This window comes from Etheostoma spectabile, chromosome 21 (assembly GCF_008692095.1).
Source record: "Etheostoma spectabile isolate EspeVRDwgs_2016 chromosome 21, UIUC_Espe_1.0, whole genome shotgun sequence".
Taxonomy (NCBI): Eukaryota; Metazoa; Chordata; class Actinopteri; order Perciformes; family Percidae; genus Etheostoma; species Etheostoma spectabile.
The window spans coordinates 11,706,478-11,717,601 of NC_045753.1; positions in this window are offsets into that span (position 1 = coordinate 11,706,478).

Below are 11,124 nucleotides of genomic sequence, written 5' to 3' on the forward strand. Positions count from 1 at the left end.
TGTGTGTGTGTGTGTGTGTGTGTGACAGAGAGACAGACAGCATGCAAGCTCTGGGGTCTGCAGCGAGACAGTGAGCCCTGAACTCACCAGACTAAATGAGAACAATCTGGACTGCCAGTGTGAGCCGACTAACCCAGAAAGAAAGAGAGAGTGAGAGAATGACCGTGGGAGGGAGCGAAGCAGTGAGAGGACAGGGAATTAAAGCTCTCGTCAAAGAGGAAAGGGATTGACAGGAGGAGGGGAAGAAAGTTTCAGACACCTGTGGCGGAAGCTCTCAGCCCAGTGTTCGATTGGAGACGAAAGGGGGAGGTCGAGGAGTGAGGTGGCTGACTGCAGAGCTCAGCGCCGGGTCGGACCAGACCACGCTGGGCTAGCACTGCTGTAAACAGCCACGCTGTAATAACTCAGGGTCTGGTGGGCTGAAAGGTGATAGCCTGGCAGGAATTGGTTTACAGCCAAGTCAGCCAACACTTGTGGATACTGAGATTTCCCCTTCAGACAGAGGCAAGCTTAAATGTAATCGGTGTAAGGGTAGCTTTCCTGTCTACGAAGGCTTGTGTGTGCAGACCTGCGGCGAGTCGGGTAATGGAAACTAGTTGATGGAAGAGGACGAAGTGATGAAGACTGGCTATGGGGTTATGAAAGCTGGTGATGATGATGTATAACAGGGAGGTGGCACTTGTGGCCGTCAGCTTCACCAGGTGTTTTGGAGGGTTTTTGGACAGTCTCTGTGAGAGTTTCTTTCCTCTTTGGGATGGGATTAAGGAATAGGAATACAAGCAGTTGGTTTGACAGCAGCTGGATCCCGCGATTGTAGCATGTGTTTGGTTTAGCACTCTTTTTGATGTAGTGTTAAATGGCCATAATAATCTGACAGTAGGAAGTGTTGAGGCCTAAAGAGATTAATTCCAAGCCGTGACTACAGAGTTGACATGCTTTCCTAAAGACTTCCTGAGATACATTTCTTATTTTACAGTGCTCACGTCTTCAATAGATTTTAGGCTGCACACAGACAGACAATCTTTGTGAGAAAGATTTGAAAAAAAAAGGCATGGTTGACCGGAAAAAAAGTTGAACCTGTCACAATTTTTGTTGCAACGCCACCAGCAAGGTGTTGCGTTGTCCAATCAATATGTGCAAGTGCACATTCTTAGGTTACTTTGTAGCGGGAATGGCATCTTACTGTTTGTCTGGCACTCATTGTGACATCATGAGTAACAATAAGTGTCAGAGTATTAACACTGTGTTGTGTTTTGGAGTCTGATGAGCCAAAACACTGGATCTATTACTCAAACTGGACTTGGGTATTTCTTTGTCTCTGGTACATAAAAAAACCCTGCCCAACTAACATAGCCCAACAGCAGGACTGTTTTCAGTCTGAACAAGCTTAAACCCAACACAAAGGCAGACAGGTTTCAAATAAAAGTTCCATTTATGTAAGTTGATGAAACAGATGAGGGTTAAAACCAGGAGGGCAGTCAGAACAGATACATTTATGCAGAGAGGCATAAGGCTGAGAATAAACAGAGGCTGGAAAGCTAGGATGAATGCAAATGAGAAAATCCGGCAGAGAATGAGTGGAGATGAGCTGGTGTATATACTGCTGGGCTAATTAGGGAAATGGGAAGCAGGTGATTGTGTGGACGAGGATGATGGGTATGAGGTTAATGCAGGTCAGGAGGAATGGCTTGATCAGCAATGACAAAGAGAACTAAAAAATTTGAAACAATTTTAAAACTACCTTTACATTACTTAGGTTGCTTTCTGGTAAACTGTTGAGACTGATTATATAAACATTATCTTTAGTGTGCATAGTTTAAATTGTCTACAAAATAATGACTGGATATTCTTACACTATCTAGCGCATTACTCACAGTTATTCACTCATGATACAGAAGGCAAAATGTGGCTTTTGAGCATTTTTGATTTTTGAATGAATTAATCATTTTAGGTGTTAGTTATTGGTAATTTAATGTTTGTGCATAGACTCATTTTTTAGACTAATACAAATTTTTTGAGAGGTTGTCAATAAGTCCAGACAGGCACCATGTTTCCTCATAGGACATATTTGTGTTGCTCCTGGTCTGACTGATTCCCTCTGGATGGAGCTGAATGTTGTTTAGAGAGCAGTAGGTCAACATTGACCCGTGTCCACAGATGGTCTGCAGTAATGGCTCGTGTTGCTGTCAGTGGGGAGGGGGCTGACCTGGCCCAGAGTAAACAGTTAAACAAACATAGAGGCAATCCCACGGTTGTTTAGGTTAGGCCCAGTTAGCCTGCAGATTGACATAACAACCTGTCAGTTTATTTCGGAATCACATCATGTGTCAGAGATGTTACTATTCAAATCACCTTCTGTAGCTTTACTTGATTGATCCAAGCCCATAAAAGTAATGATAATCATTTCTGTTAATATAGAATTGTCCATGTAAAGAAAAGGAAAAATATATGCTTTACAGTCAGAAAAGAGATGCATATAATACATATCTTCAAAACGAAGCTGTTACACATAAAACAATTAAAATAAATAAAGACTATTGTGAAGGTAGGGTTGGATGTAAAACTGCTTGATGAAAAATAGCAGTCAATATGTGTAAGTTCAAATATAATAAGCGAAACCAGAGGGAGCCCAGGATGCTGCCTTGAGGAATTCCAAAATCTGCATATATGTATTTGTATTTGGGATTTTCAATCAACAGAGAGATGAAGAAAACTAATTAATGATTGAACTTACTCTACACACAGAGGCCTATGCACATGGAGTTAGAGGCAGCACAGGTACTTCTAAAAGAGAAATAAGAAAATGCTATTAGATCCTTTACTGTCATGAATGAATGAATGGATAAATTAATACTTTATTTTGAACATGTACAAAATAATACAATATAAACTTAAAGAACAAAAATAATATAATAATTTAACATGTCCAAAAAGGAATGGGAAAAAGCATCTTATTATTATTATTATTATTATTATTTATTCCTACCCCTTTTCCATTGCTATATAATAATCATCATGAATTGCTTCATATTTATAACATATATCTTTAACACATTGTTAACAATTTCCTACGTATGTATATTTACACACCACAAAAAAACATACATATTTACATAGGTATATATTCACCATAGAAAATAAATAATGTATATAAACAAACACATAAATAATCTGTGAGAACAACAAAACCCCTCCTCCTCCCTGTAACTTGTGAAAACCATATTTTTGAACTGCTTTTTAAACTGGGTCATGCTTCGACATTGCTTTAATGAGTAGTTTCTCTGCCTACCTTAGCTGCATCCCCTCATCAGATTAGTTTGTACTAAAGTTAAGTCGATCCTTGGTTTTGTTATGTTGAGACCACAGTTTTGACTTGTGTGCACTAAATCTGTAATAAAGAGTTGTCCTCTTTATTACATTACATTCTTTATTTATTTCTGTTGTCTGCAGTGTCCTGCATTTGAAGATGGGTTCACCTGCTTCACTTAACAACAACAATTCACAGCTGTCACAGTTTGTAAATAAAATATATATATATATTTTAAAGTTATTTTGTGGCATTTTCTGCCTATATTTTTTACAGGACAGCAGAAGACATGAAAGGGGAGAAAGAAGGGGAATGACACACAGCAAAGGGCCGCAGGTCGAAGCCAAACCCGGACCCGCTGCGTCAAAGAGCAAACCCCTGCACATGGACAGCCGCTCCACCAACTGAGATATCCGGCCTCGCGTAAATAATATTTTGAGCTGTTTCCACTTTTAAAAAGAAAGAAGTGGAGAATAAAAATGACTTTTACAGCCATTCTTGGCGCAACAATCTCATTGTTTGCCAATAAGAATGAAAAAAATGGCTGTTCTGTTTGGAATAGTGATTGCAAAGAAGGTAATCTTGCGAGTGTGGAAAATGGACTCTCCCACGCAAGCCAGTAAGCTCATGCATGATTTGTTGTTGAGACAAATGGCAAACACAATACATTTTGAGAGACTGATTTTTAAATGAAGATGGAGGAGGTGTTTGATTGAAGATCTGGGACCCTGTAGTGAAATTGTTTTAAGGTATGGTCTGATGCGTCCAGTCTAAAGCAACTTTATTATGAATTTACACTTTTGTACTCTAAGAAAAACTGCTTTGTATTTCATTTAAATATGACTTTGGTTGTTGCTATTATTATTTAGTGTAATTATTATAGTTATTGTTATATTCCAACTATGCTCTCAAAAAAAAGAATAAACTCATTTTGAAATTAAGGAAAACAAAGAATCACTACTACTTCATTGCTTTCCTTTTACTTTGAAAGGGCATTCCCATTGCTTGACATGTTTGTGTGTAGAATGGAAAGCTGTGCATTCCCACAGGTCGCCCCTACTCCCCTCTTGGGAGTGTCTGAAGGCATAGACTCCCACTGAAATCTGAGGGTGTGGAGGCTACCAGCAACACACAATGACCCTGACCAGCTAACAATGGCCACACACACACACACACACTGTTGGTTTTGCACAGTGTTGCACCCTCCCCTCCTTCTGTTCCTCCGGTGAACCACCACTGATGGATTGCTTTCCTCACTCTCAGTGCATGGCGTGTGCTGTGGCCTCGCCGGACTCAGGCCGACCGTTGGGAACTGCCCTGTTTTCCTTCTCCCTGACTCCAAACAGTCAGCAACTCCGCTTATTGCACAAGCTGTCCACATTCCCTGCTTGCCTTTCTACCATATTGTGTTGTTTCTTATTTTTCCAACACTGGCAGACATGCAGGGTGGATTTTGTTGTCATTTTCAATCTGCTTCTAGACAATAAAAAGAAACTAAGCCAATGTCTGTACATTAGTCCAAGAGGTGGAGAAAGAAGCAAAGCTATGTAACAAGAGTGGTATACAAAATCTGGCTATCATCTTCCAAAAACATTTTAATGTCCTACAGATACACCATGCATGGACACTATACAAACACAAATCCAGCTCAGCAAGACTTGACAAATAACATTCAAGATTAAACCAACATAATCATGTGGACCGTTTGCCAATGTGCTAACATGACTATCCACTAACCCACGTAAAGCTGGAGTGCTGGTTCTCACTTTCAGGGAGGCGGAGGTGTCACAGTAAGTCAGATTGCTATCCACTGGGCGTGCAAGAGGTCTGCAGCTGGAGAACGGCTGCTCTGAGAGGACTAATCCTATGGGCTTTGAGTGGGATTTTGGACAAACAGGGTGCACACACATGTGAATCTGTACACTTAGGTCTGTATACACACAAATCACGCTGGCAGACTAGGAAGACGATGAAAATTGGATTTAAAGGGAATAACTGGCATATAACCGGCTCTGTTTCCGCCAGAAAATCCTCTGGATTTCAGCTGATGTTTGTCACCTTCCACTTTCTTTGAGTTGGAATTTTAAACTCTGGTGGATTTATGAGGACAATGGTTAATGGTCATGGTTGCTCCTCAGATCTCTGCAGGGTAAATCCAGACTAGCTAGACTATCTGTCCAATATGAGTTTTCTGTTGCACAACTAAAACAACTTTTGAACGTACACACACACTTTCCACCAAAACAGGCCCCTTCCCGAGGCTATTTTGCAGCGTTACCGTGGCGCCGCTCTGCGCTTAGCACCGCCCAAGACGATTGTGATTGGTTTAAGGAAATGGAAAGTAGCAAGTGATACAAGACTCAACTTACCCACAAGAGACTTGAGATTTGACTTGGACTCTAGGTCAGATAATTGAGAGTATCTCTGCCAAGTTCTAAAAAGCTGGAATCTTCCTTTAAATGTGATGGGATTTGAGATGAGGTCAATGGGTCTTTTACTGTTTATGCATGCTCATGCACGTATACGGTAGGATCCAATGATGAGATTACGGGAGATTTGTATGTAGTCTTCTTTTTCTTCCTTGTGGATGCTTCTGTATGTGTGCATGCATCCCTCTGACGGAGAGCCAAGAAGGGGCGGATTAAGCGTGGGTGGGTGTGAATGATTCTGACATCATCACCGCCTGCCGTCTCGTCCTCTTCCATTGCCCTAATACTGACAGGTCCTCTATTGTTCCAGCATTGCGTGGGCTCCCAAGGTTCCCATGTGTTAGAAATCATCCACCCACGTGCTACAGCAGACGGGGGCCCTAGACTATGAAACTGTATACTGAGAGTCTGTGGGCGCAGGACGAGGCCTGATGAAAGACAGTGTGACTGTGGAGAGCATAACAAACACCAGGCTCCTTGACACCGTACACTAGACACACATGTACCTGCAGGCACAGACACCCACACACAGATATACTTTCAGGTACATACACACAAGGTAGACAAACACATTGTCACGCTAAAGGCTCATACAGCCAAGACCTCAGGGCCAATGGGAGTTGGAGTGTGGGGGTGGGTGGAGATATGGGTAGCAGGATAGACGGATGGACGGTGGTGCATTGGATGGATGAGGAGATTTTAAGTATCTTGGTTCACGATGGTTTGAGCCCATTTCTGGTTCTGCTCAAAGCTGGTTTGGATGCAGGCCAGGCTGAGTGTGTTGGCACAGGTGAACACAGTCACACTCCTGGCTCACAGTCTCCCCACAGATCATTAAAATAAGGAGAGGACAGAACTGGAGAGTGTGTATATTTTAAAGTTGGAGCTGGCCTCGTTGTGTGGCTGGATCTGCATTTACTGAATTCATCTGCAGACTGGATGAAATACTATTTGCAAATATTTTTGTAGATTCTTGTCTGCTTGAGTACCAGATGGTTGGGGAATTTTACACGATTAGAAAATGAATTTAGCAGTGACATACGATCACCAACGTAACCGATGTTAACAGATGCTTTCTGTGACATAATTTAAAATTTTTCACATTTATTAAGAAACAAGCCACAACGTGAATTTAGTTTAGGCACATTATAAAGCAGTCATGTGTGAAACTGGTTTTCCAAATTGTTCCCATGACGAAACTGTGTTTACTACACATAAAAACTCAGACTACAGCCTTTCACATTTCACCTCAAACCCTTCAAAATAACACCTTGTTCAAACATAAACTGTGACCTGCTGGTGTTGCTGCAACCAAGAGCTATTTTTTTGATGGCATTACCTCATACAGGCTCCTCATTGTTGGATTGTGGTCATCTTTTTTTTATGACGACACCTGTACATGAAAACCTCTGCCATCTTGCGTCTAAAACTTTGCATGGTAACCTAATCCCTGGAATTTATTGGGAGCAGTAAAGGTGCTGCTGATACTCAGTAACGCTGCTATTTATTGATCAGCCAGAGTGTTAAACTTCTACTCTTTCAAGCTAACACAAAAGGCTCTTTCAAAAATCAAGTCGTGCTTATGGTTCTGACATAATATATGAACATTGTGGAAAAACCCTATATTTCATTATTACAATAAAAGTAGTAAAGCCCTACAGCCTTTTAATGTTCATGCACGTATATGGTTGGTATATATTGTAACATTAGAGCAGTCATTTTCAAAGTTTTCACTGTATCAAAGATAGTTTTCCCACAAAAAAAGGTTTATTTGCGGCCTACACTTCACGTCTTTCTGAAAACAATGAACAAACTCTATTTTAGGGTTATCTGTTGTTATGTTCAGTTTATACAATATTAGAGTTTCAAAGATCATCGTCTCGCGAGAGTTTTTACAAATCAAGTGTAACCTAGACAAAACCCTAACAGACAGTCATTAGCATAGTTTCCCAAATATCCTGATATCAATCTGAACTACTACATTTATTTGCCACTAGGGGGCAGTGGAACAAGCATAAAACACAACACTGCACATTTTTACCTTAGAAATATGTCACGGTGTGTGTGTTAGATAAACAGTTTATTTTTCTAAAAGATACGGTGAAACATTTAAAATTCATTTGGACCAACTTAGCAACTTAACCAACTGCTAAGGGATCTAGTTAACAGGCCAGAAAACCAAGACAATGAGCTTAAAGACACTAAAATGCTCCCTAGAGCTCATGGGAACTACAGAGTTGGACGATAATTCTCTGCAGCTGTAGCACTAGTGCAGCTTTAAAGTCTTCTCTTATTAAGGATCTCTTATTAAGTCCGAAGTCAACATACTAAGATCTACATAACAGCAATCTTATTGCGAACAACTCTATTATAGTGCTTGAAAGTTAAGGTTGGTATGATCTACAGACATAAGACCTTACCTGGGTCTTGCATCTGAACTCTTGCCTCACAGTGGCCTTATTCATCAAACGTCCCCATGCAACTAGACCCCAAACTCCAGACTCTCATTGGATCCCTATAGTCAAGAGACATGGGTGTCTTTGTTGTCCTATAGGTTCGTTGTCTGGTAGCCATGACACCTTTAAGACAGCAGTCTGATCTTGGTGCACTCTGGGACCACCAGTGTTGATGGATGATTCCTCTGCTGTCTGATCTCACTGCCTCGAGGACCATTTCCCCAGCGCTCCTCAAGCCGGGGCTGTTTGGGCAGGAGACCTGCAAGGTAAGAGGGTGAATGAAGACCTGGTCACAATGGCTGAATGAGCTTTTGTGTATGATGAAGAGACTTGCTGGCTGCACCACAGGGTTAGAGGTTTTAAAGGTGGGATTGGCTTACCATGAGTACAAAGTCTACTGTACAACAGAGAGAGTGAGAAGCTGCTGATGTACAGTATCTGATTGATGTGTTTTTCTATACACATGTTTTACTGTTGAACAGTTTTCCTGGCATGGTAAGGACTTTGTTGCAATGCTGTGACATAAATAAGACTAAAGTGGGGATCAGGATTATGATCCCTCTATGTCACGTTGATACAAGCAGTAGTTCTAAAATCTTCTGAAACCTAACCTTTCACGAAATGTCCCATACCACATTTCAAGTTCTGGGAAGCTACTGTGCCTTGGAAAATCTAAAGCCTTTATATAGAAACATTACACGCCATCAACTTTAGCTAACATTTCAGATGGACGGACGTCTTTTCCTGACAGAATGCAGGTAAAACAACTAATTAGCCTCTGGGCCTGCCCACCGCCTATATGTATAGGATGGGTTAAATGCAGAATTTAATTTCACTGTGTATTCTTAGAAATCTCAAAACAATCATTGAAATGATCAAAATTTGATCCATTCCAATGAAAAAGTTAAAAGATCAAAAAATTACCTCATTCACTCATGTGTGAGGAGAGCCGACCAGAGGCTAACATGAATGTTCTCAACCACATACAACTCTGCCATATTTCAAGATGGGAACCCATTTATTCCTTAGAATGGGAATTAGAATGGGCCTCAAAGCCAAAAAACGTTTTCAACATATGTGCTAAGTAATGGGAATTATTTGGCTGCCATCTTAGAATGTGGCATCCAGTTTCCTTGATGCATCCATGCCCAAAACAGCAAATAAACTGACATTACAAATGTTAGCTGTAGCTAGCTAGACCTCAGAGTGGGTTCTGTTGTCCAATCAGCAGTCAATATTGCTTTTTTAAACCATGAAATAGTAGTTTTAGTTGCTTAAACCTAAGGAACCTAAGGTCTTATTTTTGTTCAGGTATGGGGACTTTTAATAGGCAACTAAAAGTCTAAAGGTGTCAGAAACACTAATGTGGACACACCGCAATGTATGATTGTTTTTCTCTGCTTTTGTTGATGTCTTTGACTCAGACAGTGAAGCCTCGCTCTCCAGCTTTCACGCTGCGTGGACTTGCTGTGGACTTTCTGGTGAACAAGGCCCTCTATGTTCACTTTGCTCAGCAAACAGTGTGATTGAGTGGTCCTCTGTGTGATGATTTGCAGAGTCAAACTGCTGCTGGATTTCCTGGCTCCACACCAGGCAGGACACAGCAGGTCAGAAGTACCAACCAGAGGGAGCCATAGACCAGAATCCCACGGCTGGAGGTTCTGGTATCCACTTTGCTTAAGACCCAACATCCGAAGGATCTGATAATTTAAGGTTGTGCAGCTCCTCAACTCTGGCCCTTCTTGACTGATTATGCAATGGAAATAGAAGATTTGTAACTCCTGCAGGAGTCACTAATCACCGGAGACGAGAGGCTTGAGGGGGAAGGATGAGCAGAGGTGGGCTGCATGAGTGTCCAGGACCGACTACCTCTGACTGACTGCAGTCGGGCTACATCGCCAGGCTTGTTCCTAGGTAAACAGATTGACACGCAAGCTCACACACATGCAAACATGCCATACTTGTAAGCCTCCTTCAACACAACAGCCGTCTTGGGAGGATGTCCGGAAGACATTGCATATTTTCCTCCTCCCTTGATTTGCTGTTTCTATCTTGCATGTGTGAGAGGCTGAAAACAGACACACAAAACAGAGCGGCTAAAACAGAGAAATAGATTTGCAGGTGGCCTAAAATAACAATAAGGATGAAAAGAAAGAGAGGATGTGTGTCCACTGCTCCCAGTCACTGCATGAAGAATCACAGAGAGGAGGGCAGAGCGGAGGGCCAGGAAGTCAGGGGAACAAGTCTTGTTACATTAAATCCCTCCTGGGTCCATTTCACTTGATGAAACCCAGTGTAGGGTTTTCTTTTGCGGCGAGGTGAGACAGACATGTTCAGGACAGGACGGTCTCTTGCCGTCAGATTTAAAAAGATGACAAATACCAAGACACAGAGTCTAAAGACTTTCCTGTTGAGCATTCCCAAGGCCATGTCTGATGAGTTTAAAAAAACGCAAATACGTTCTTACAAACACACACTTACTCGCACACACCACCCCTCCTCTTCCTCCTTCAGAGACCCCCACAATATTATCCCATTATGATGTTACCTTAACTCTCACCATCTCACATTTTCAAAGCAGTGTCTTTCCATATCGGCCCGTCGGAGTCTTTGATGTGACCAACGAGCTGCCGTCTCCGAACACAATGACAGCGAGCAGATGGAGCTCACGGAGCAGAGAGCAAAGGGCCCCAGTAGGAGAAGGACATGCTTTAATTTCTGCGGACGCCTCTAGTAGAGCTGACCTTCACACCTCCGGCGATCCATCAAGATCTTTTTTTCCCGCCAAGAGCAGCTGGAGCTGAAGCAGAGCACGGGGTTTTCATAATAAATGCGTGGTGGCAAGTGAAGGTGAACGTGTGACGTAAAATGGATCAAGTAAAGCTGCACGTCACCTCTTCACTTTCTCTTTCCAGCTTTCCTTTCATTCACC